General features: G+C 44.0%; 1 long non-coding RNA gene across 1 annotated transcript in view; it reads left to right on the top strand.

Moving 5' to 3' along the window:
• LOC141083462 (uncharacterized) overlaps positions 1 to 27001 on the top strand; it is a 56467-nt gene that overhangs the window by 17956 nt on the left and 11510 nt on the right. Inside the window, exon 2 of the long non-coding RNA XR_012230725.1 lies at positions 17840 to 17923. This is a non-coding gene — a long non-coding RNA (uncharacterized lncRNA). The remainder of the gene's footprint in view (positions 1 to 17839; positions 17924 to 27001) is intronic.

Raw genomic sequence — 27001 nt, 5'->3', positions numbered from 1 at the left:
TCATCTTGTCCCGCAAAAAACGAGCCACCATACAGCATCATCCGCAAAAAAATAAAAAAGTTATAGCTCGCAGAATAAAGCGATACAAAAATAATTATTTTTTATATAAAATTGTTTTCATTGCAAAAAACCGACAAAACATAAAAAAACGACATAAATGAGGTATCGCTGTAACCGTACTGACCCGAAGAATAAAAACGCGTTATCAATTTTACCGCACGCGGAACGGTGTAAACGCACCCCCCAAAAGAAATTCATGAAAAGCTGGTTTTTGTTCATTCTGCATCCCAAAAATCGGAATAAAAAGCGATCAAAAAATGTCACGTGCCCGAAAATGGTACCAATAAAAACGACAACTCGTCCCGCAAAAAATAAGACCTCACATGACTCGGTGGGTCAAAATATGGAAAAATTATAGCTCACAATATGTGGTGATGCAAAAACTATTTTTACAATAAAAAGTGTCTTTTAGCGTGCGACAGCCGCCAAACATAAAAACCGCCATAAATAGTAAATCAAACCCCCCGTTATCACCCCCTTAGTTAGGGAAAAATAATAAAACTAAAAGAAAATGTATTTATTTCCATTTTCCCGCTAGGGTTAGGGTAGGGTTAGGGTTAGGGTTAGGGCTAGGGTTAGGGCTAGGGTTAGGGCTAGGGTTAAGGCTAGGGTTAGGGTTAGGGCTAGGGTTAGGGCTAGGGTTAGGGTTAGGGATAGGGTTAGGGATAGGGCTCAGATTAGGGTTAGGGGTGTGTTGAGGTTAGGGTTGGAGTTATAATTGGGGGTTTCCACTGTTTGGGCACATCAGGTGCTCTCCAAAGGCAACATGGCGTCTGATCTCAATTCCAGCCAATTCTGCGTTGAAAAAGTCAAATGGTGCTCCTTCCCTTCCAAGCTCTGCCATGTGCCCAAACAGTGTTTTACCCCCACATGTAGGGTATCAGCCTACTCAGGACAAATTACAAAACAACTTTTGGGGTCCAATTTCTCCTGTTACCCTTAGGAAAATAAAAAATTGGGGGCAAAAATATAATTTTGCGGAAAAAAATGTTTTTTTTATTTTCACGCCCAGGCGTTATAAACTTCTGTGAAGCACTTGGGGGTTCAAAGTGCTCTCCACACATCTAGATAAGCTCCGTGGGGGGTCTAGTTTCCAAAATGGGGTCACTTGTGGGGAGTTTCAATAGTTTAGGTACATCAGGGGCTCTCCAAATGCACATGACACCCGCATACCAATCCATCAAAGTCTGCATTCCAAAACGTCACTACTTCCCTTCCGAGCCCCGACGTGTGCCCATACAGTAGTTTTCTCCCACATATGAGATATCAGCGTACTCAGGACAAATTGGACAACAACTTTTGGGGTCCAATTTCTCCTGTTACCCTTGGGAAAATAAAAAAAATGGGGACTAAAAGATGATGTTTGTTGAAAAAATACGATATTTTTATTTTCACGCCCGGTCGTTATAAACTTCTGTGAAGCACTGGGGGGTTCAAAGTGCTCACCACACATCTAGATAAGTTCATTAGGGGGTCTAGTTTCCAAAATGGGGTCACTTGTGGGGGGTTTCCACTGTTTAGGTACATCAGGGGCTCTCCAAACGCAACATGACACCCGCAGACCATTCCATCAAAGTCTGCATTCCAAAACGTCACTACTTCCCTTCCGAGCCCCGACGTGTGCCCATACAGTAGTTTTCTCCCACATATGAGGTATCAGCGTACTCAGGACAAATTGGACAACAACTTTTGGGGTCCAATTTCTCCTGTTACCCTTGGGAAAATAAAAAAATGGGGACTAAAAGATCATGTTTGTGGAAAAAATACGATTTTTTTATTTTCACGCCCGGTCGTTATAAACTTCTGTGAAGCACTGGGGGGTTCAAAGTGCTCACCACACATCTAGATAAGTTCATTAGGGGGTCTAGTTTCCAAAATGGGGTCACTTGTGGGGGGTTTCCACTGTTTAGGTACATCAGGGGCTCTCCAAACGCAACATGACACCCGCAGATCATTCCATCAAAGTCTGCATTCCAAAACGTCACTACTTCCCTTCCGAGCCCTGACGTGTGCCCATACAGTAGTTTTCTCCCACATATGAGGTATCAGCGTACTCAGCACAAATTGGACAACAACTTTTGGGGTCCAATTTCTCCTGTTACCCTTGGGAAAATAAAAAAATGGGGACTAAAAGATCATGTTTGTGGAAAAAATACGATTTTTTTATTTTCACGCCCGGACGTTATAAACTTCAGTGAAGCACTGGGGGGTTCAAAGTGCTCACCACACATCTAGATAAGTTCCTTGAGGGGTCTAGTTTCCAAAATGGTGTCATTTGTGGGGGGTTTCTACTGTTTTGGTACATCAGGGGCTTTCCTAATGCGACATGGTGTCCGATCTCAATTCCAGCCAAAAACGTCAAATGGCGCTGCTTCCCTTCCGAGCTCTGCCATACGCCCAAATAGTGGTTTACACCCACATGTGGGGTATCAGCGTACTCAGGATAAATTGCACAATATCTTTTAGGGTCCTGTTACTTTTGGAAAAATAAGAATTGAGGGTGAAAAGATCATTTTTGTGGAAAAAATATGATTTTTTAATTGTACTGCTGTACGTTATAAACTTCTGTGAAGCCCTTGGGGGTTCAAAGTTCTCACCACACATCTAGATAAGTTCCTTGGGGGGTCTAGATTCCAAAATGGTGTCATTTGTGGGGGGTTTCCACTGTTTTGGTACATCAGGGGTTTTCCAATCGCGACATGGTGTCCGATCTCAATTCTAGCCAAAAACGTCAAATGGCGCTGCTTCCCTTCCGAGCTCTGCTATGCGCCCAAATAGTCATTTACACCCACATATGGGGTATCAGCGTACTCAGGACAAATTGCACAATAACTTTTAGGGTCCTGTTACCCTTGGAAAAATAAAAATTGTGGGTGAAAAGATCATTTTTGTGGAAAAAATATGATTTTTTAATTGTACCGCTGTACGTTATAAACTTCTGTGAAGCCCTTGTGGGTTCAAAGTTCTCACCACATATCTAGATAAGTTCCTTGGGGGGTCTAGTTTCCAAAATGGGGTCACTTGGGGGGGTTTCCACTGTTTAGGTACATCAGGGGCTCGCCAAACGTGACATGGCGTCCGATCTGAATTCCAGCCAATTTTGCATTGAAAAAGTCAAACGGCGCTCCTTCCATTCTGAGCTCTGCCATGCGCCGAAACAGTGGTTCCCCCCCACATATCAGGTATCAGCGTAGTCAGGACAAATTGCACAATAACTTTTGCAGTCCAATTTCTCCTGTTACCCTTGGTAAAATAAAGAAAATTGAACCTGAAGTATTTTTTTTGTGAAAAAAAGTTAAATGTTCATTTTTTTTTTAATATTCAAAAAATTCCTGTGACGCACCTAAAGGGTTAATAAACTTCTTGAATGTGGTTTTAAGCACCTTGAGGGGTGCAGTTTTTAGAATGGTGTCACTTTTGGGTATTTTCTATCATATAGACCCCTCAAAGTGGCTTCAAATGTGAAGTGGTCCCTAAAAATAAAATGGTGTTGCAAAAATGAGAAATCGCTGGTCAATTTTTAACCCTTATAACTTCCTAGCAAAAAAAAATTTTGGTTGCAAAATTGTGCTGATGTAAAGTAAACATGTGGGAAATGTTATGTATTAAGTTTTTTGTGTGCCGTATCGCTGTGATTTAAGGGCATAAAAATTCAAAGTTGGAAAATTGCGAAATTTTCAAAATTTTCGCCAAATTTCCGTTTTTTTCACAAATAAACGCAAGTTATTTGAATGCAATTTTACCACTAACATGAAGTACAATATGTCATGAGAAAACAATGTCAGAATCACCAGGATCCATGAAAGCGTTCCAGAGTTATGACCTCATAAAGGTACAGTGGTCAGAATTGTAAAAATTGGCCCGGTAGTTAACGTGCAAACCACCCTTGGTAGTGAAGGGGTTAAAGAAAAATTCCTATTACGGCCACAGAGAAAAAGAGGAAAAATACAAATAAAAAAAAAAAATTCTGACATATATTCCAAACATATATTGTCGGTGAGACAAGATGAAAACACAAACACAGGTAGGAAAATAGGCTGAGCAAATGATGGGGCCCACATTAACTAGAAAGGACAGGAAAGGAAAGACACTGTCTGCAATCACGCAAAAAACCCTTCAAAAATGTCCAACACTTCTGATAGCAAAAACTCTGAAGTCACTAGACTTCTCCCACTATATCAGCACTCTGGCATATTCTGAAAGCAGAGCAAAAAGAGGCCAATCTAATAAGGGACAAAAAACAAACTGACACAAGCAGTAACATAAGGATGGAAATTCAGCACAGCCCCAGCCGGGGCTGGCTGACCACACAAAACTGAATAGGAAGCATTTAAGGAAACCAGGATGGATGAACACAGAACTTAAGCACATGCTAAAAAGGAAGAAAAAAATGTTTATAAAATGGAAAGAGGGAGGCATATCTAAAGAAGAATATAATGCTGTCTGCAGAACCTGCAGGGCACAAATCAGATTACTAAAGCTGACAATGAATTGAGGCTTGCAAGAGATGTCAAAAGCAATAATAAAGGATTTTGGGGATATGTCAAAAGTAAAATAAAAGTCAAAGATGCTATTGGATTTTTACAGGATGAAAATGATGAAATGGTAAGACAGGATGTTGAGAAGGCCGAACTTTTAAATTTCCAATTTTGCATCTGTTTTCTCTCAGAAAGGAAATGTAACATCAACTGTTCTTCACTGTCCTATTAAGGGAATAGAAGAATCCAGGATATCTATAAACAGAAAGATAGTGAGGAAACACTTAGCTAACCTAAATGAATTCAAGTCTCCAGGTCCAGATCAATTACACCCCAGAGTACTGAAGGAGATAGCAGAAGAAATTTTTGAACCCCACTCCATAATCTTTGAAAATTCTTGGAGAACAGGAGAAGTCCCAGAAGACTGGAGAAGAGCAAATGTTGTTCCTATCTTCAAAAAGGGGAAGAAGGTGGACCCAGGCAACTATAGGCCGGTGAGTCTGACTTCTATACCAAGAAAGATCTTTGAACAAATTATTAAACAACATGTATTACAGTACCTGGATAAGAATGGAGTGATTAAACAGAGTCAGCATGGGTTTGTAACTAATAAGTCATGTCAGACTAACTTAATTTCCTTCTATGACGGAATCACTGATTGGGTGGATCAAGGAAATGCTGTAGATATAGTACATCTTGATTTCAGCAAAGCATTTGACAAAGTATCTCATACAATCCTTATTGAAAAAATGACTAAGTATGGAATGGACAAGGCAACTGTTAGGTGGATTCATAACTGACTAGTGATCGGACCCAAAGAGTGGTCGTAAATGGCTGCACATCCAGTTGGAAGAATGTCTCAAGTGGGGTACCACAGGGCTCTGTCCTGGGCCCTGTATTGTTTAACATCTTTATCAACGATTTAGATGAAGGAATTGAGGGTAAACTGATTAAATTTGCTGATGACACAAAGCTAGGAGGGATAGATAATACTAGAGAAGAGAGAGAGAGGATTCAAAAAGATATAAATAAACTTGAGAAGTGGGAAGCAACTAACAGAATGGTTTTTAACAGAGAAAAATGCAAAGTACTTCATCTGGGCAATAAAAATGAAAAAAGCATATACAGAATGGGACGAATAGGGCTAAGCAACAGAACATGTGAAAAAGACATGGGTATACTAATAGATCACAGACTGAATATGAGTCAACAGTGTGGTGCAGCAGCAAAAAAGGCAAATGCAATTCTAGGATTTATTAACAGAAGCATACAGTCTAGATCACGTGAAGTCATTATTTCCCTCTATTCCTCTTTGGTCAGACCTCATCTGGAATATTGTGTCCAGTTTTGGGCACCACATTTTAAAAAAGACATCAACAAACTGGAGCAAGTTCAGAAAAGAGCGACCAGAATGGTGACCGGTCTGCAAACCCTGTCTTATGAGGAAAGGTTGCAGGATTTGGGAATGTTTAGTTTGCAAAAGAGAAGACAGAGAGGAGACTTAATAGCTGTCTATAAATATCTAAAGGGCTGTCATATTGTAGAAGGATCAACTTTATTCTCATTTGCACAAGGAAAGACTAAAAGCAATGGGATGAAACTGAATGGGAGGAGACACAGATTAGATATTAGAAAAACCTTTTTGACAGTTAGAGTGATCAATGAGTGGAACAAGCTGCCACGAGAAGTGGTGAGTTCTCCTTCAATGGAAATCTTCAAACAGAGGCTGGACAGACATCTGACTGGGATGATTTAGCGAATCCTGCTTTGAGCAGGGGGTTGGACCAGATGGCCCAGGAGGTCCCTTCCAACTCTACGATTTTATGATTCTATGACAAAACCAAATCAAATGTGAACAATAGCAAAGAACACTTAGCATGAGCATGCAGGGACTGAACTGGAAACTAAGACCTCAGGAGGCAGGAAAAATCACCAGCAGGGATAGAGGGAGTCGGCTGTCTTAAATCCAGTCAGAGACTCCAGATGTCCAATCGTCATCCTCATTATCAGGTGGCAGGCCTCTGTCAATTAGATCAGCTCCATTACCTCCTGTAACCACCAGAGGGAGCCCAGAAAGAGAACTCGCGACTCCTCTGTCAATACAACCAGCTCCACTACCTTCACTAGCAACCAGAGGCAGGCCAGAAAGTGAATTCACAACAGTACCCCGCTTGAGGAGGGGTCACCGAACCCTCATCCATGCCACCAGGCTGATCAGGATGGGCCCGGTGAAAAGCACGAACCAATCTATCGGCATGAATGTCAGAAGCAGAGACCCAAGAATTATCCTCCTAGCCATAACCCTTCCATTTGACCAAGTACTGGAGTCTCCGTCTAGCCAATCGAGAATCCAATATTTTCTCTACCTCATATTCCACATTGCCTTTAACCAATACAGGGTCAGGAGGTGCCGCCATAGGAACTACTGGCTCAACAAACCTCTTTAACAGAGATTTATGAAACACGTTATGGACCCTTTATGGCCCCTGCTTTGGAACACAAAGGGTGTTGGGATGTGGGCAGAGCGTAGTTTGAGAGAGGGATAATTGTAGGTTACACAGAAGTTAGGTTAGATTCCCTCAGAGGGAGGGAAGGAGAAGGACGTGTCTTGTGCAGCTCCAGTCAGCAGGAGTTGCCGGACTGAATAGCTTGACAGAAAGCTTCCTAAAAGGAAAGTTGGTTCTTCTGAGACACGGTTGGAGCGTAGTCCCCATGTGGCTCATTCCACATTGACGGACGTCAGGTGGGGAAGAAACTTGGTCGCAACGGGTCACGGCCCCTAGCCTAGTGAGCGTACTTCAGAGCGCTACTAGCAAGCCGATAGCTGTGGTGACTTTATGGACCACAGCCCCTACCACAGTTATTGCAACCGGAAAGGCAGCTATATAGGATCAAATAAACAAAGGGGTTTGCGTTATCTGACAGGATTCGCAGCTGCTGGCCTGGGACATTAACTGTGAAGTGCTGGAAAGGAAGGAAAGTGGAAAGCAGCATATTGTGTGGAGACGGCCAGGAAAGGGTACATACTGACAGGGAGTGCTGGAAGGGTGTACTTCATTTTACCTGGATGTTAGCTGGACCCCTCACCTGGAGAACATAGCACTGAAGTGGGCATCTGTACCGTGGACAGAACTGTGAGCAAAGTATTGGAACTGCCTGCAAATGCGTCATCTGCCTTCTTTCTGCATCACCAACCCAGCACTGCTACATCCTGCACTACCTCACCATCTCTAAACTCATCTCAACTGCCCTGGGACTACAGCTCTGCCTGTGGAGAGCTTTATCATCTCTGCTGCGTCTTACCATCTGTCCCGGTGGATCTGTACTGCAGCGCTGGTCACCCTGACCAGAATACCACAGGTGGCGTCACGACTTACATACAAACTTTATTTCTATTCAATTTCCTTAAACTTTACATGAACGCCTGGGGCCACGGACCGGGTCACTGCCACCGTGACACATCCCTTTAAGACAACAAGCCCTGTACTGAGTATCCTACGGCCCCTGGGGCGCATCACAAGCACTGCATTTTTTTGTTATTTTGACCATTTCTTATTTTCTGAAAATAAATACAAAATTTAGTGCTTAGAAATTCGAAGACATGTTGTCAGTAGTTTATAGAATAAAAGAGCAATTTACATTTTATGCAAAAATATACCTATAAAGAGAAAAATCAGACAAGCTGAAAATTTTGCAGTGGTCTCATTATATATACAGGCCAGGGGGATTCTACTATTCATATTAGATGTAAGTAATGGTCGCAGGTTACACATTGGCATTATTATGCTCACAATGCACTTGAAGCACTTTATGTTCTGATTACTATTTTTATGTATACTTATGCCTAAGGCTACTTTCACACATCAGTTTTTTGCCGTCAGGCAGGATCCGGCTATTTTTAGAAAAAACGGATCCGGCATAAATTTTGGAGAACTGTAGAAACGGATCCGTTTTTTTGCTGGATCCGTCTAGCAGGTTATATCTGTTCCTGGGGGCTGGCCAATTGGATCTGAGCATGCGCAGACTTAAAAAAACCGGATCCGGTGGCTGGATCCGTCTTTTTCTGGATCCGGCGCATTCCGGCGCCCATAGACTTTCATTGTAGCAGAAAGCTGGAAGCGCCGGATCCGGCGCTTCCGGCTTTTTCGCCGGAGACAAAAAACATTACAGTAGCCGTTTTTTCCAGACGCCGGAATGAGACAAGTTGCCGGATACGGCAAAAAACGGATGAAACGCAATGCCATCCGCCACGATCCGGCGCTAATGCAAGTCAATGGGGAAAAACTGGATCCGGCATTGCATTTTGCCGGATCCGGTTTTACAAAAAAAAGCCGGATCGCGCCTGAAGGCAAAAAACTGATGTGTGAAAGAGGCCTAAGGCTATGTGCACACGCTGCGGATTCACCTGCAGGTTTTTCTGCGCGGATCCGCAGGTAAAACCGCAGGTAAAGTGACCTGCGGTTTTCCTGCGGATTAGCCTGCGGTTTTGCCCTGCGGTTTCAAACCTCTACTATGTTAAAGGTGTGAAACCACTGCGGAATCTGCACAAAGAATTGACATGCTGCAGTTTGTAAACCGCAGCAAAACCGAGCGGAAAAAACTGCAGCTTGAGCACAGCAGATTTGAAATGCCATAGGCTAACTTGGCACTGTACCATGTCTGCGGAACTGCTGCGTTTCCGCAGGGCCAAAAACGCTGCGGAAACGCAGCAGATCCGCAACGTGTGCACATAGCCTAATTAGTCTTACCCACCAGTGTTGCAGAATTGAACTCCCTGATATGGGTTTAAATATTTATTGTTACTTGGTGTGTTTTGACTAGTTGGGCAATAGTGTATATAATATACTTTCTAGTCTTTTTTGCTTGTTTAGAATTTATTTATTTACTGTGTCCTTCAGGTTTATTGTGAAATGATTTAACCCCCGTGTTACTTTGCCTTCTTAGTGAGTTGCTCTGTCCTATTGTTGTATTTTAATTGTTGATGTAATAAAATGTATTTATTTTTATCCTAAAAACAGTCTTTGATCTTTTTTGCTTGAATTAGAGTTAAAGGTTTTGGTTTGTATAATATCTTGGAGTTTTTTGGATTTAATAGTTAATTCCATAATTTATAGGAATTTTTGGTATTTATATATATATATATATATATATATATATATTTTTTTTTTTTTTTTTTTGCGTAAAATACAAAGGAAATGTGTCAACTTTAACTTTAGCCCTTTGATAGATCATTTCATTTTCAACTTGCTTAACTGTTCACAATTACAATAACTTTTACCTGGAGTGCCGAAACTTTTACACCCCACTGTGCTTATATAGTATAACCCATTTTGTGTTGTATGGATAGATGATGTTTGGTAGCTCAATACAGCACTCTATACTGTCCTAGAAGCTAAAGCACAATTTAAAGCCTCTGGCCCTCAAAGAAAACTTTGTAACAGGGACCTTTCCACTCGTCAATTCCCTTTTACATTTAGAGAGGACCTGTCACCAGGTTAGAAGTGACCAGTTATTTCTGTCAATTTATTCCCATTGCTCCCCTGAATATTTGGGTTTTGTTTGCTTTATGTGTTTGTTTCTTCTTGCTGTTATTTTTTTTAATTTTTTTAAATCCACTATACAGCTTCAGCGATATAGGCCTTTTTATTACCTGCTGATTTTTATAGTCTTTACCAAGAGGGGCACAAGGTTCTCTGGGGGCATGCCTTTAGGTTGTTATATATAATTACCCTTTACTCTGTGAGCAACACCCCTAAATACTGTAAAACTTAGCACTAAATATAAAGGCCCATATCCATAGAAAAGTGTAGCAGATTTAAAAAGAAGTAAAAATTGAATATTCGGGGAAGAAGGGGGAATAAAATAAGAGCAAAATCTGGTAATTTTCATCTGGTGACAGGTCCTCTTTACTAGTGTTGAGCCACCCCCCTAGTGTTCGAGTTCGGTTTGGTTCGTTGAACAGGAGGCAAGTTCGTCGAATGTTCGTCGAACGTTCGACGAACACCGTCAAACCCCATTGAAAACAATGGCAGGCAAACACAAACACATACAAAACACATACAAAACACCTTCAAAGGTGTCCCAAAGCAGACAAACTGCTCAGAAGACACAAATAACACATGGAAAAGGGACAACTACATATAGAAAAGAGGTGGAGGAGTAAAAGGAGGAGAAGGAGACACAGATTTAGGCATTTCATGCCCTTCTAAAATCAAGAAAGGCTGGAATAAAAATCCAAAATAAAAAAAGAATTCTAAAATCGAAGACGATCATATAAGGTCGGACTTCCCACCATAAATTATGCCAACTGCCGATTGGGCGGCGTTATTCCCACAACCCTCCGAACAGCGACCATGAAGGCAGTCTTTGGTTTCCAGGGGGAGCATGGTTGCAAAGTTGAACCTTAAAGGAATGTCCGGAATGGCACCACCAGGAGTGGAGCCTGCGGCTTAATTGGGCTCCACACGGGAAACCTCACCCTGGCCGACCACGGAAAGCATTGACAGATTGCAAACTTTCTCGATTCTGTGGGTGGCCATTTTTAGTTGTGCTAGCGATTTGTCAGCTTAATTCCGTTAACAAACGAAACTCCGGCATGCCCCCCGCGGTCCGCATCCAGCTTATTAGAGGGACACGCGAGGCTCTGCCACGCGTGATCGAGCAATAACAGGTCTGTCAAGCCCTTACATGTCTGGGGCTGCACACGCGTTACACTGAATGGACCAGCATGTGTCTACTCTTTGCTGACAGGTGCGGGTAACCCGCTGAACCCCGTTAGTGATGGGGATCTGGGATTCCAATTCTTCCCCGCGAACGACGATTTCCCAGTAAGTGCAGGTCAACCGGAATTCCGGAATTAGGCCTAACAGGCATTCCTGAAAGAATGAGAAAATTAAGTGTCCAAAGCACAGGTGCTGTAGCTTGCTTAACAGCTGGGCTCCTCTGCTGAGTAGCAGACAGTGCTTACATAAGCAGGCGGCATAGCTTAGCTCACAGGTGGGCTCCTCTGCTGAGTAGCAGACACAGGCACTAGGCCCAAAGTATTCACTGGGCTAAATGGAGTTACAAACTAGTTCTTACATAAACAGGCGGCATAGCTTGGTTCACGGGTGAGCTCCTCTGCTGAGTAGCAGATACAGGTACTAGGCCCAAAGTATTCACTGGGCTAAATGGAGTTACAAACTAGTTCTTACATAAACAGGCGGCATAGCTTGGTTGCCGGGTGGGCTCCTCTGCTGAGTAGCAGACAGAGCTACAAGGCCCAAAAAGATTGAATGGGCTAGGTTGCTTGGTTGACGGGTGGGCTCCTCTGCTGAGTAGCAGACACAGGTACTAGGCCCAAAGTATTCACTGGGCTAAATGCAGTTAAAAACTAGTTATTACATTAATAGGCGGCGTTTCTTGGTTCACGGGTGGGCTCCTCTGCTGAGTAGCAGACACAGGTACTAGGCCCACAGTATTCACTGGGCTAAATGGAGTTAAAATCTATTTCTTACATAAAAAGGCATTGCAGCTTGCTTCACGGGTGGGCTACTCCACTGACTAGCAGACACTGAAGCTTTGGAGCAGACCTCTGAATCATAGGCCATAGTATGACTAAAGAGGTCTGCAGACTCACCCATCTGTGTAACTCCAAGCCATAGTCTATGCAGTTTCTTAAGGTTAAAAGGGGGGGTGACCCCATCCACCTTGAATTGCCGATGCCAATGCCATGTAAAACACAGCAAGGGTACTCCAAAAAGAGTCTCCATTTTGTCCAAAAATTGGGGCACTGAAACCACTTAAGTGGCTTCACTTGTCCCAGAGTTGCTTAAAATGCTTGCTGACTCTGCTGAGGTGATTTTCATAAATCATTACGCTTTTAGTCTACCCAGGATGTCACAGGGGTTGAATATTCCTTGCAGATTCACGATTTGTTCATCTTTATGAACGTAAGTCTGTCTACATTGTCAGTGGAGAGCCGCGTGCGCTTGTCTGTCAGCACACCACCAGCAGCTCTGAACACATGTTCAGAGAGAACGCTGGCTTTGGAGCACGACAAGATCTCCAAGGAGTGAGTGGCGAGCTCAGGCCATTTTTGCAGATTGGAAGCCCAAAAAGAGCAAGGGTTCAGTTCCACAGTCATGGCATCGATGTTAACTTGGAGATATTCCTGTACCATCCTCTCTAGGCGCTGACTATGTGTTAGACTTTGCATTTCCTGTGGCCTTGCAAAAGATGGCCGAAAAAATTGGTGAAACGACTGCAAAAAATTGCTGTTACCACCAGATACGATGTTAGTGGTACGGTTAGAGTGATGACTCGACAGTCCCACGGTAGCCAAGTTAGAACTCTGAGATTCACTACGTGCACCTCTGGTGTTTTGTAGAAATGCAGATGTAAGATTCTGTAACAGCCTCTCTTGATACTCCTGCATGCGTGAATCCCTGTCTATGGTAGGAATTAGTTTGCCAAATTTACTCTTGTACCTTGGATCTAAGAGTGTGGCAACCCAGTAGTCGGCATTACTTCGGATTCTGACAATCCGAGGGCCATGTTGCAGGTAGTGCAGCAAGAAGGCACTCATATGTCTTGCGCATCCAGGAGGACCAAGTCCTTGTTGTCTTGGTGGCGGCGAGTCAAGAGTCATGCTTCATTCCTCTGCCCTCTCCCCCCAACCTCACACAACAGAAATATCATCAAGCTCTCCTTCATCTGATGAGTCCTCCATGCCCATCGCCATTTCATCCTCCAACTCTTCCTCGGCTCATGTGCCTTCCTCAACAGTTTGGCTGCTACCATGCGCCCTCGTTATTCCCTCTCCCAGACCCTCCAATGCCAGCCGCCTTGGTACGGCCGACCATCTGGACCTTGGAGATATTGTCCCTTCCGCATACAACTCCTCCTGTTCCTCCTTCTCCTCCTCCTCTTGTCCCAACACCTGAATCCGAATACTGTTTAACATGTACTCTAGCATGTAAATGATGGGAATAGTCATGCTGATAATGGCATCTTCAGCACTAAACATTTTTGTCGCCATTTCAAAACTCTGCAGAAGGGTACATAGGTCCCTGATCTGAGACCACTCCTGCAGCGTGATTTGCCCCACCTCTGGATCCCGGTGGCCTAGGCTATACGTCATAACGTATTGCACCAGGGCTCGTCGGTGCTGCCACAGTTGCTGCAACATGTGCAGAGTTGAATTCCACCGTGTCGGCATGTCGCATTTTAGTTGGTGAACTGGCAGGCCCAACGACTTCTGAAGAGATGTGAGTCGTTGAGCTGCGGGATGCGAACGGCGGAAGTGAGCACACAGTGACCATGCTCTCTGCAAAAGGCCATCTAGTCCGGGATAGCGGGCTACAAATTGCTGGACAACTAGGTTCAAAATGTGAGCCATACAAGGCACGTGTGTGACATTGCCCCGGCGAAGGGCCGCACCCAGGTTTGAAGCATTGTCGCACACGGCCTTCCCTGGCTGCAGGTTCAGAGGAGTCAGCCATCGATGGAACTCAGTCTCCAGAGCTGACCACAACTCCTCAGCTGTGACTCACATTTCCCAGACATTTTAACATAAACACCGCCTGATGCCGTTGAGCCCTGGTGCCAGCATAGTGAGGGGTGCAGGTTTCCTTCTGCGCAGTTACAACACGGGTGGCATTACCAGACAGGCTTTGGGTGCAGGACCGAGAGGAGATTGAGGAGGCAGAAGCAGTGGAGGAACTTCGACCTACAGAGGATTAATGCGCTACTCGTGGGGATGGCAAGACTTGGACAGCAGCCCCTTCTCCTGCTGTCACCATAGTTACCCAGTGCCCAGTCAGAGACATGTAACGCCCCTGTCCATGCCTACTCGTCCACGTGTTTGTGGTGAAATGCACCCGGTCACACACAGAGTTTCTCAAGGAAGCGGTGATGTTGTGTGCAACATGCTGTTGTAGCGCAGGCACAGCTTTCTTTGAGAAGTAGTGGTGACTGGGCATCTGGTACTGGGGCACTGCGACCGACATAAGGTCTCGAAAATCCTCTGTGTCCACCAGGTGGAAAGGCAGCATTTCTGTAGCCAAGAGCTTGCAGATGGTGAAATTCAACCTCTAGCTTTGTCATGGGTAGGAGGAAATGGTATTTTACTTGCCCACATCTGAGGGACAGAGGGCTGGCTGCCATGCATAGACAGGGTTGAGTAGGGTGTCCCCGGCAAACTGCTGGTCTGGGAGGAAGGTGCAGGCAGAAAAATTATGTTGCCTTGATCTGAATGTGGTGCTCTCGAGGTCGCAGAGACACCAGCAGGTGTTTCCACTTCCAAATTAAAGGACGACCTGCCAAGCACACTGGCTGTTGCAGGTAAAGAGGTGGATGTTCTGCATCCAAACACATGTGTGCCTGCTGTCCCCCCAGTCACAAAGGATGAAGAGGCCATGGATGCACAAGATGGGGCAGACGGTGGTTGGGCAGGGCCGCTGGGCTGCATTGTAGCACAGTGAGCTTCCCACTGCACCTTATGCCTCATATCCATGTGACGGTTCATGAATGAAGTACTCAAACTAGTGAGTTTTTGCCCTCTGCTTAGCTCTTGGTGACAAATCTTACAAATCACATGTGTTGGGTCATCCTTTGTAATTTCAAGAAATGCCCAGGCTATGCAAGGCTTAGAGACCATGCGACCTGAGGAGCCACCACGACTTCTGCTCACAGGTACAGTTGTGGTTGTGGATGCAGTTGTTGACGTGCTTCCAGTACTCTGTCTCTGTTCAGGAAGGCGCAACCTAACCTCTTCGTCACTATCATCCTCCTCCACCTCCTCCTCTGCTGACCTTATCGACTGGAGGACTGTGGGTTGACGGTAAGTGGGATCTCCAACCTCGCCATCATCACCCTCTGTGTTCCCACACCCCTCGTCCTCAGAACTGACCTCTTCCTGCCGTGACCAATCAGGTATCTGAGTCTCATCATCATCTTCCTCATTTTCTCCACAAACATGACTTACAGTTTGGGAACGAGGGTCTAGATTATGCTCAGAAGAATCTTGTTCATCTGGGCCTGGATCTGACTCACAAAGCTTCTGGGCATCAGTGCACATCATTTCCTCGCCTGGACTCACATAAGCTTTGGAGCAGACCTCTGATTCCCAGGCGATAGTATGAGTAAACAGCTCTGCAGACTCAACCATCTGTGATACACCATACTGAGACAGGCGGCTAGAGACTTGGGAGCTGTGAGGAAGCAAGTGCGCAGGGGGTGACAACTCTGAGGACTGGAGTATTTGTGAGGTTGTAGTTAAGGTGGAGGAGAGACCACTTGAGGGAGCACTTGATATCCGTTCAAGCACCTGCTCTTTTTGTCCCTCATCAGGAATTTGTGATTGGCATGTCCGCAAGAAAGGGATCATATCCGATTGTCCACGAAAAGAAGTAGACATCTTACTTTGGCTGGAAGATGGTCTTTCTTCAGCAGATGTTCCAGTTGCTTTAGCACCTACCCCATGGACACAACCTTTTTTTTCCCTTTGCAACACACCTATTCCCCTTTCCACCAGCAGCAGGCCTTTTGCCACTCATTTTAGTGGTTAAGTTATTTATTGGCAACTGTGTAGATGTTTGCCCAAATAACAATGGATGGAAACCAAGCAGAGCTCAGTGACCAAATTGTGGTACTATGCCCAAAAGGATTTTCTGGGTTAGATGTGGTAAAAAATTATTAGAAACACACACGGTGTAGCTCCTTGACAGGTGGACTACACCGCTGAGTAGCACACACCGCTACTAGGCCAAAAAGGATTTTGTGGACAAGATGCGGTAAAAAAATTAGTAGAAACACACATGGAGTAGCTCCTTGACAGGTGGACAACACTGCTGAGTAGCACACACCGCTACTAGGCCTAAAAGGTTTTTCTGCACAAGATGCGGTAAAAAATTATTAGAAACACATGGTGTAGCTCCTTGACAGGTGGACTACACCGCTGAGTAGCACACACCGCTACTAGGCGAAAAAAGGTTTTTCTGCACAAGATGCGGTAAAAAATTATTAGAAACACACACGGTGTAGCTCCTTGACAAGTGGACTACACCACTGAGTAGCACACACCGCTACTATGCCCAAAAGGTTTTTCTGGACAAGATGCGGTAAAAAATTATTAGAAACACACACGGAGTAGCTCCTTGACAGGTGGATTACACCGCTGAGTAGAACACACCGCTACTATGCCCAAAAGGTTTTTCTGGACAAGATGCGGTAAAAAATTATTAGAAACACACATGGTGTAGCTCCTTGACAGGTGGACTACACCACTGAGTAACAGACAATGCTAGGATTGGCTGAGTTAGATTTGGACAGATGCTGTGAAAAAGACTAGCACAGCACTGGCACAGACCTGCCTGCCTACACTTGCTATGAACCGCTGTAACGTAGCCCTGAAAAGGGCTGTAATTACAACTAGTCCCTACTCCCTAAATCTCTCTCTGTATGTAAGCTTGAATTCGCTGTAAATTCACACTGTTTTACAGTAGAGTGCCCACAGCAGCAGCGGTGCCGTCTAACACAAGCTGCAGCAGTGATAAAATGGTGGCGATGGGGGGAAATGGCTGCTTCTTATAGGGCAAGGACATGTGACATACACAGCCAATGCCCTTGCTTGTGTGAAGAAACATGCACTTTGCTTTGTGTGTGTGCACTGCTGATAGGCTGAGAGACTGCACCGCCCCACTGTAAATGCGGGAAAGAAAAAAAGAAAAGGAGATGTGCATTATTTCAGCACAGATCTATCCCCCGCCCCCCACCCCCGGCCACTATGCCATGAAACTGTCTCTTAACATTGAAAACCATTATTACTGTGAAATTAAAGTTACGCTTTTGGTGAACGAACCGTTGTCGAACGTAACCTCAAACAGCCGAATTTTAAGCAAAGTGTTCGAGTTCGGTGAACGGCTCGAACACCGCCCAAAACAACTCGGCTTTGAAATTGGCAAACAGTTTGACTCGAACACTGCTCATCTCTACTCTTTACATGAGAATACGACATGAAATGGAATACACTATGCACATTTGAAATATGGGTTTTAAAGAGGGTTGTGAAGGATTATAGGAAACCGTGGCTGTTTTTTTTTAAATACGGTTCCATGCATGTAGAGTAGAAATGAGACGATCAAGCACCGCACAAATTTGCCTGTTTGCATGAATTTTCCTGGGAAATTCTTCTGCAGAGAAGCTATTCGCCGTGAATTTTTAATATCCCTTATTATGCTCTGAGGTCTCTCTGTAATAAAATTAAGATGCAGAAAGTTTAGAAATTCCTTAAACTCACCCCTTACTGCTTACCTCTCCAGCCCTTCCTTTCCTCAATTTCACCAACCTGAAATCCCTTCATCAGAGCCGGAAGTCTTGGCGTAGCATTCGCAAGTACATGAAAGGTAACAACATGAGTCATGACTTTACACATGTGAACAGCATTGATCAAAAGTTTATGCGAGGACCGGATTGGCTATGGTGAGGAGCTATGCGGCTTGAGATGTGAGCAATGTGGGGAGTATAAGAATTTTTTGATTTTTTAACCTTTGATGATCCGCTTGCTTTTCAGAAAAATGGCGACCAGTGGTGCAGAAGTAAACTACACAAATGCGTATTTTGGAGAATGCACATTTTTGTAAAATTCAAGTAGAATTCAAGTCCAGTTGAATATATTGTTTCTCAATTTTGCAACTTTATTGAATGAATTTCTCTACAGCTCCTTCTGAGCCTTCCTAGTAGACCACAGGCTGTCAAGATTAAAAAAAAAATTCTTTACTGGACAAAATAATAAGTGTACAGTGGACATGAAAAGTGGCAAAGGAGCCCGGTTAGCCCATTTAAAATACTGAGCATATTTGTTACAACAGTTACTTTAATGGCATAATTGCCATTACTGGATAGTATTTTATTTAATGATCTTTATAGCAGAGGACCCCAACCTCTTATAGGTTATGAGTCATTTTACAACATGAAATGCCACATAATATTATAATATTCATAAACATAAAGGCAATAACATATCATAGGAGTCATTAGGCAAATAGGAGATATAATAATAAGGCTAAATTCACACATCCGTGTCTATTTTTACATATGTGTAAAATAGACTGTTTTTTCCTCATACAGTGAGTACGGAAAGTATTCAGACCACTTTAAATTTTTCACTTTTTGTTTCATTGCAGCCATTTGGTAAATTCAAAAAAGTTCATTTTTATTTCTCATTAATGTACACTCTGCACCCCATCTTGAATGAAAAAAAAACAGAAATGTAGAAATTTTTGCAAATTTATTAAAAAAGAAAAACTGAAATATCACATGGTCGTAAGTATTCAGACGCTTTGTTCAGACACTCATATTTAAGTCACATGGTGTCCATTTCCTTGTGATCCTCCTTGAGATGGTTCTACTCCTTTACTGGAGTCTAGCTGTGTTTAATTAAAATGATAGGACTTGATTTTTAAAGGCACACACCTGTACATATAAGACCTCACAGCTCACAGTACATGCCAGACAAAATGAGAATCATGAGGTCAAAGCAACTGTCCAAGGAGCTCAGAGACAGAATTGTGGCAAAGCACAGATCTGGCCAAGGTTACAAAAGAATTTCTGCAGTACTCAAGGTTCCTAAGAGCACAGTGGCCTCCATAGTCCTTAAATTGAAGAATTTTGGGTCAACCAGAAGTCTTCCTAGATCAGGCCATCCAGCCAAACTGAGCCTTCGTGGGAGAAGAGCCTGAGAGAGGTAAAGAAGAACCCCAAAATAACTTTGGCTGAGCTCCACAGATGTAGTAGGGAGATGGGAGAAAGTTCCACAAACTATCACTGCAGCCCTCCACCAGTCGGGCCCTTATGGCAGAGTGGCCTGACAGAAGCATCTTCTCAGTGCCAGATATATGAAAGCCCGCATAGACTTTGCTAAAAAAAACACATGAAGGGCTCCCAGACTTTGAGAAATAAGATTCTCTGGTCTGATGAGACGAAGATAGAACTTTTTGGTGATAATTCTAAACGTTATGTGTGGAGAAAACCAGGTACTGCTCATCACCTGCCCAATACAATCTCAACAGTGAAACTTGGTGTTGGCAGCATCATGCTATGGGGGTGTTTTTTCAGCTGCAAGGAAAGGATAACTGGTTGCAATTGAAGGAAACATGAATGTGGCCAAGCACAGAGATATCCTGGATGAAAACCTCTTCCAGAGTGCTCTGGACCTCAGATTTGGCCAAAGGTTCACCTTCCAACAAGAAAATTACCCTAAGCACACAGCTAAAATAACAAAGGAGTGGCTTCAGAACAACTCTGTGACCATTCTGGACTGGCCCAGCCAGAGCCCTGACTTAATCCCAATTGAGCATCTCTGGAGAGACCTGAAAATGGCTGTCCACCAAAGTTCACCATCCAACCTGACGGATCTTGAGAGGATCTGCAAGGAAGAATGGCAGAGGATCCCCAAATCCAGGTGTGAAATACTTGTATCATTCCCAAGAAGACTCATGGCTGTACTAGCTCAAAGGGGTGCTTCTATTCAATACTGAGCAAAGGGTCTGAATACTTATGACCATGTGATATTTCAGTTTTTCTTTTTTAATAAATTTGCAAAAATCTCTTCATTTTGGTCTTTTTTCAGTCAAGATGAGGTGCAGAGTGTACATTAATGAGAAAAAATGAACTTTTTTGAATTTAACAAATGGCTGCAATGAAACAAAGAATGAAAAAATTAAAGGGGTCTGAATGCTTTCCGTACCCACTGTACATCACTTGCTTTGCCTCCTCTTCGTATTTGTGTTGCCTCTGTTGATGTATGTCAAGTGTTTTTTTTATGTTAATGTTGATGATTATGGCTTATAGCCAATGAAAACCCAAAAGTCATTATCTCAGTCAATTAGAATACTTTATAACACCAGCTTGAAGAAATGATTTTAAAATCCAAAATGCTGACCTACTGAAATGTATATTTGGTAAATGCACTCAATACTTGGTCGGGTCTCCTTTTGCATCAATTACTGCAGCAATGCAGCATAGAGGCAATCAGCCTGTGGCACTGCTGAGGTGTTATGGAAACCCAGATTGCTTTGATAGCAGCCTTCATCTTGCCTGCATTGTGGGGTCTGGTGTCTCTGATCTTCCTCTTGACAATATCCCATAGATTGTCTATAGAGTTAAGGTCAGTCGAGTTTGCTGGCCAATTACGCACAGTGAAACTGTTGTACTTACACCAGGTATTAGCACTTTTGGCAGTGTGGACAGGTGCAAAGTCCTGCTGGAGAATGAAATTTCCATCTCCAAAAAGCTTGTCGGCAGAGGGAAGCATGAAGTGCTCTGAAATTTCCTGGTAGACGGCTGTGCTGACTTTGGTCTTAATAAAACACAGTGGACCTACACCAGCAGATGACATAGCTCACCAAACCATCACTGATTCTGAATACTGTTTTTTTTTTTATTTTGACCATTTCTCCTTTTCAGAAAAAAATACAAAATTTATTGTTTGAAAATTCGGAGAAATGTTGTCATGTTTGTAGACTAAAAGAACAATTTACATTTAACATCTTACTCAAAAATATACCTATAAAGAGAAAAATCAGACAAACTGAACATTTGAAAGTGGTCTCTTAATTTTTGCCAGAGCTGTATATATATATATATATATATATATATATTATTGTGCTCTATAGCATGTGGAGGACTGGACCAACTTGTCTAAGTTAATTCTGCTTATAAATATTATTTTATATTAATCTTTATCACTGAATATTGAGCAGATTTACGCATGTGTACTAGCTGATACTATTAATACATGTTACAATCAGGATTATTGCAACTTCCATTCTCACCTGTAGCATCTTACCAAAATCATACAATTTACTGAGTTTTATAAAGTTTATAAATCACACTGCTCCTCTTATTCAATTTTTTTACCTTGCTCAACAGCACCTAACGAAACCTGTTGCCCCCACAAACTCTACACATAGTATGATGGCCCCATGCAGCCACTCAAAATAATATGATGTTCCAAAATGCCCTCCTCCACACTGTATGATGTCCCCACAAAGTTCCCCCACACAGTATGATATCCACACACAGTCCCTCAAACAGTATGATGTCCCTACAAACTCCCTCAAACAGTATGCTCTCCTCAGAATGCCCCCTACACTGAATGATGTCTCCACACAGTATGATGTTTCCACAAAGATTCCACACACCATGTTTACACAAAGTCTTCTACACAGTTTACTATCCCCACAAAGTCCCTGTGATGACACCAATGGTGTTACTGATGCTGACTAGGGGGCGCTATAAGGGGGCACGTGAACAAGCGCAGGAAGTGCAGGAGCAAGGCATGCAGTGCGCAAGGACCTGGGACTTAGCAGTGAGCACAGGACCTGGCACTGAGCAGTCACATGACCAGGGGGCGGAGTCACCGCACATGAGTACAGGGAATGAACTAAGCACACAGAGTGCAGGGCACAGACAGTAAACGTTGTCAAGGAGTGCCGAGGGTTAAAAGCCAAACAGTATTAACTGTATCTGCCAACTCCCTCTGTGCCTGTTGGTGAGAAGCAACCAACACTCTTTGCTCAACAGATCTCTGCTCTGCATCATCTTAGTCAGGTTAGATACCTGATCTGACAGAACACGCAGTGAGTCCATAACAAACACACACACACACAAAAAAAACCCTTAAAAATTGTATGTGATGACACCAATGGTGTTACTGGCGCTGCCTAGGGGGAGCTATCAGGGGGTATGTGAACGAGCACAGGGAGTGCAGGAACAAGGCACGCAGTGTGCAAGGACCTGGGACTTAGCAGTGAGAACAGGACCTGGCACTGAGCAATCACGTGAGCAGGGGTGCAGTCACTGCACGTGAGTACAGGGAAGAAACTAAGCACGCAGAGTTCAGGGCACAGACAGTTGTCAAGGCGAGCCGAGGGTCAAAAACCAAATGAGAGCATAGTACCTAGGAAGAAGACAAAGTGTAAACGGAGACAAGCCAAGGAGTCAGATAACCAGGAGGGACAGAGCAGTACAAAGCAGGATGCAGAGGCAAAGGTCAGGAGACAAACTGGGTCATACACAGCAAAGCACACAAGCACAGAGGCACAAGGTTTATGGAAATAAACCTGGGTCAGCAACCACAAACTGAGTATACGGAAGTATCACCGATACAAAATCCAGGAACTGCCAACATTAAATAGCAGCCCCAGAACCAAAGAGAGTCAAACTAAAATTAATCTTGACATGACCAGGATGGAGGCGGAACCATCCTGTCCAGAGTCATAACAGTCCCCTTACAGAGTATGTCCCTACACAACCTCCCTGCACAAAATGATGTCCCCACACAGCCCCCTTGTACAGTATAATGTCCCCACACAGCCTCCTGCACAGTATGATGCCCTCAGACAGTACTTTGCAAAGTATTATGTCTCCACATAGCCCCAATACACAGTGCTATGTCCCCAAGCAGTCACCTTACCCAGTAGGATCTCCTCACAAAGCCCCCCCTCACTGTATGATGTCTCCACATAGTATGATGTCCCCATAAAGCCCTTGCTCCATATGTCACCTCAGAGCCCCTTACACAGTTTAATATCCCAACAAAATCCCCATACATAGCAACATCCCCATACAACCTCCCTGTGCAGCATGATGTCCCCACACAGCTCTCCTGTGCAGTATGATGTTCTCCTGTAAGCAGGTTCAGAAATGCAACAATGCAGGGATTGCAGAACAATGCTGTATAACAATATTATTTAATTTTTAACATAAGGATGAAAATGATCTACTCGCAGGGAGTTAATAAACAGCAAACAGGAATCAAGGGAAGTAAATAGTTAACGCCACAGTCTGATAGTTAAACGGCACTTATCGTAGTCTTCTCTGATCCTAATACACAAACAGTCTCATGGGTGCTGGAGTACCGGCAATGGCCGGCGTGGTGTCCTCAGATGGATCACAAAGAATCACGGTCCAGCTTCTGGCGGCAACGTGCGGTCACCGGTTTTGCCCACTGAGCCCCTAGTTCATAAATCTGTGCAGTCAAAGTGGGAAGTGTTGCAGAAGTCTCTGTCTCACCCATGCGCTGCAGCTGCTGCTGCACATTTAACAGCAATGGGGAACGCATCTCAGGCTCCTGCCACTGGAACACGCTCTTCCACGTGAGAACTGCACTCTCCTTGGCCAGACGCGCTGCGTTATGAAAACTCACTGGCTCAATGGAGCATTCACATCTCTGCTCTACCCCTGTACCTGAGGAGCACGCCGCACACTTCCTTCTGCACACACTGCCGTTGGGAAACTGAGGGCTCTTTCCCACGCTTCCTGCTCACTGCCTAGCTTAGCTACGCCCCTTCTTCCCAGGTCATGGGACCTGTGCCATTCCACATTCCTTCCCCAGAAACACTGGATGCAGCTTTGTCAGTCCCAGACCTTGCACAATGCAGGAGCCCACAGCCCCATCTTCCTCCTTACACTCACGCAGCCCCCTTTCACAGTATTATGTCCCCACACAGCCCCACTACACAGTATGATGTCCATATGTAGGGAAGTGAACTGACCTATGGACCTGTCTGAAGAGGAAAAGTGAATGTAAAGATGTGCAGTAAATATACTTGACGTGAACTTGTATATACGTGTGGGGAAACAGCTAGAATCAGGAAGAGATGGTGTAGGACCGGGTTTGGCCACTAGGGGGAGACAAAGAATAGCGGGAGAAGGAGACGGTGCAGTACTGAGGTTTGGCCACTAGAAGGAGACAAAAGAAATCAGGGAAAGGACTTAACAGCAGCTAATGCTTAAGAAACTGCATAGTCATGGTGGGCGGAGTTACAGGGGGCTAAAGAGGGGAATTCCCAGGCAGGGGAATAAAAAGGGAGAGAGAGAGCCCCAGGGAAGCCAGTCCAGAAGGAGGAGCTCAGTGTAGGAAGAGACGGAAGAATGAAGAGCTCCAGAAGTGACTGGAAGGAGAGATAGTCAGGTGTCCCTGAACGGACTCGGCCAGGGGAAGCGCTGTGGTGGTGGGCCTAAGGTAGCCACAGTGAAAGAACTGTGAGGGACATCACTTTCACGGAAAGAAGGAAGGGGAAAAGGTATTCTGGACTGTGCATACAAGCTGTCGTGTTGCTCTGGTCATCGAGAGGACAGCCAATAAAGAGGACTTGTTTGAACGCACGTTGGTTTCTGTCTCCAGTCTGTTCATGGCTGAAAGGGACCACCCCCCAGTCGGCTCACATACTACACATATACAGAACCTTTCCACAGTATTTGCTCCCAAAACAGCCCCTATACACAGAATTATGTCCTTATGCAACCCCCGTGCATAGGACTATGTTTCCATATATTCCCTTTAGGGCACGGTATTATGTCCCAGCACAGCCCACTCAGGCCACATTATGATATCCCCACACAGCCCCCTTAAGGCAAAGTATGGTGTATACACACAGCCCATTTAGTTCACAGTATGATATCCACACAAAGCCCCATTAGGGCACAGTATGATGTCCCCACAAAGGCCACTTAGGACACAGTATGATGCCTCCACAAAGGCACTGTAAGGCACAGTATGATTTCCCCAAACAGGCCCCTAAAGGTACTGTCACACTTAGCGATGCACCAGCGATCCCAACAACGATATGACCCGGTCAGGATTGCTGGTGCATCGCAAAGTGGTCGCTAGTGAGCTGCCAAACAGGCAGATCTCACCAGCGACATAGCAGTGGTCGGGGGTCGCTACTTACCTGTCAGATGAGGTGTCCACGCGTCGCTCGTCGCCACAGCAGGAAGCCCCCAGCAGGAAGCTGACGACGAGAAACAGCCCAGGCCATTCTCGCGCGATCAGCGATAACCAGCGGGGGAGCCGGTCGGAGATAAGTATCACACATAGCGATATCGCTAGCAATATCGCTACTACGTCACAAAACCAGTGACATTATAGCGATATTGCTAGCGATATCGCATAGTGTGACAGGCCCTTTAGGGAATGGTACTATGTTCCCACACATGTCACTTAAGGCACTGTATTGTATTCCCCTTTATTCACAGTTTGATGGCCAAATGCAGGCCCCTTAAGGCACAGTATTATGTCACCATACAGATCCTTTAGGGCACAGGATTATATCCCCATACAGCATCATTAGGGCATAGTACGATATCTCCACAAAGCCTAGTTAGGGCACAGTATGATATCCCCACACTGTTAACTAAAAAAAATAAACAAAGCTACTCATCTAACCCTGTTCCTCCACTGCTCAGGTCTGCGCTGTGTACTAAGGCATAGCTGAAACCATGGAGTGTTGTCATCACAACTGCTGCACTCTCAGGCACAAAGGCTCAATGCTGGAAGAGGGTGAGCTCCCTGTTCCATCACTATATTCACCGGGATGCAGACATCAGTGAAAGTGAGACACCCAAGTGGTGAACACATGGCGTGGGATGCCACTGTATCCAACACTTTATCTGTCCTGGTCACCTGGCCTCACTGGAACAGCCAAATGGCCATGTGTGGTCTGAAGGCTATACTTAGCCAAGTCCTGCTCTATAGAATAAAAAAACATTTTAATTACAGTAATGGGATAACAGTTTTGGTGTCAATTTTTATTAGTTTTTTTCCACAGTATTACAATTTTTTATACTTTTTTTCAAATCCAGAGATCTAAATCTGAGAAAGAGATTTTTATGACATATATTTTGAATACAATGTATTGGCATATTTCTGTATATTAACCAGGATCAGAGTTCTCTCTGATCACAGCAGTTTCTGTGCAACTGTAATTGTGTATACTAGCTATCTTACCAGTATATGCACTATCACCTTAATGTAACAGTACACCAAGATGCCTTAACTAATAAATGCCCATAACATACTATATTTTCAATTTATGGGAATAGGTTAAACAGGAAGAATGGTGTGTGATACTGAAAAAAACTTGTGGAAACTTATTAAAAACAATCCTTGAAAATCATAAAGTGGTCCTATACCACATTACCTTCTCATATGATTGAGTTCAAAGGTTTATGGGACCTTCTAATTTACCCTTTGTGTCAGTTTGCCTGCTGAGATTACTATCCCCTATAAAATTTATTTGGATTTATATAAAGAATAAATAAAGAATAAATTTATATAAATTTATATAAAGAATAAATTTTATTATATTTGTGTCCAGCATGCAAATTTATGAAACTTTGGCAACCACTTTATTAGCGGATTTGTCTTGATTCCAGGAAAAAAAATTGCATGTAAGTGGCTTCCAAACTCCCGCTTTTCCCCAGTCTATTCATGTGTCTTCAATTACATTGTACTCATTTGGAGTAAAGATGCTGGCGGTGAAAGGTTCAGCACCTGTGTCCTTCTCCGAGTACTGTGCTTATCAGAACAATCTCTTTCAGGAGCTTATCCTTAGAGTTTTGGGAGTAAAGGTGCTGACCCATTTACTGCCATGATCTGTACTCCAAATAAGTACCTTCCAATAAAAATGCAGTTCAAA

This window comes from Dendrobates tinctorius, unplaced genomic scaffold (genome assembly GCF_039654945.1).
Source record: "Dendrobates tinctorius isolate UK_male_01 unplaced genomic scaffold, ASM3965494v1 ptg000005l, whole genome shotgun sequence".
Lineage (NCBI taxonomy): Eukaryota > Metazoa > Chordata > Amphibia > Anura > Dendrobatidae > Dendrobates > Dendrobates tinctorius.
The sequence above is the reverse complement of the archived record's forward strand: the minus strand, read 5'-3'. Positions and strand labels throughout refer to the sequence as shown.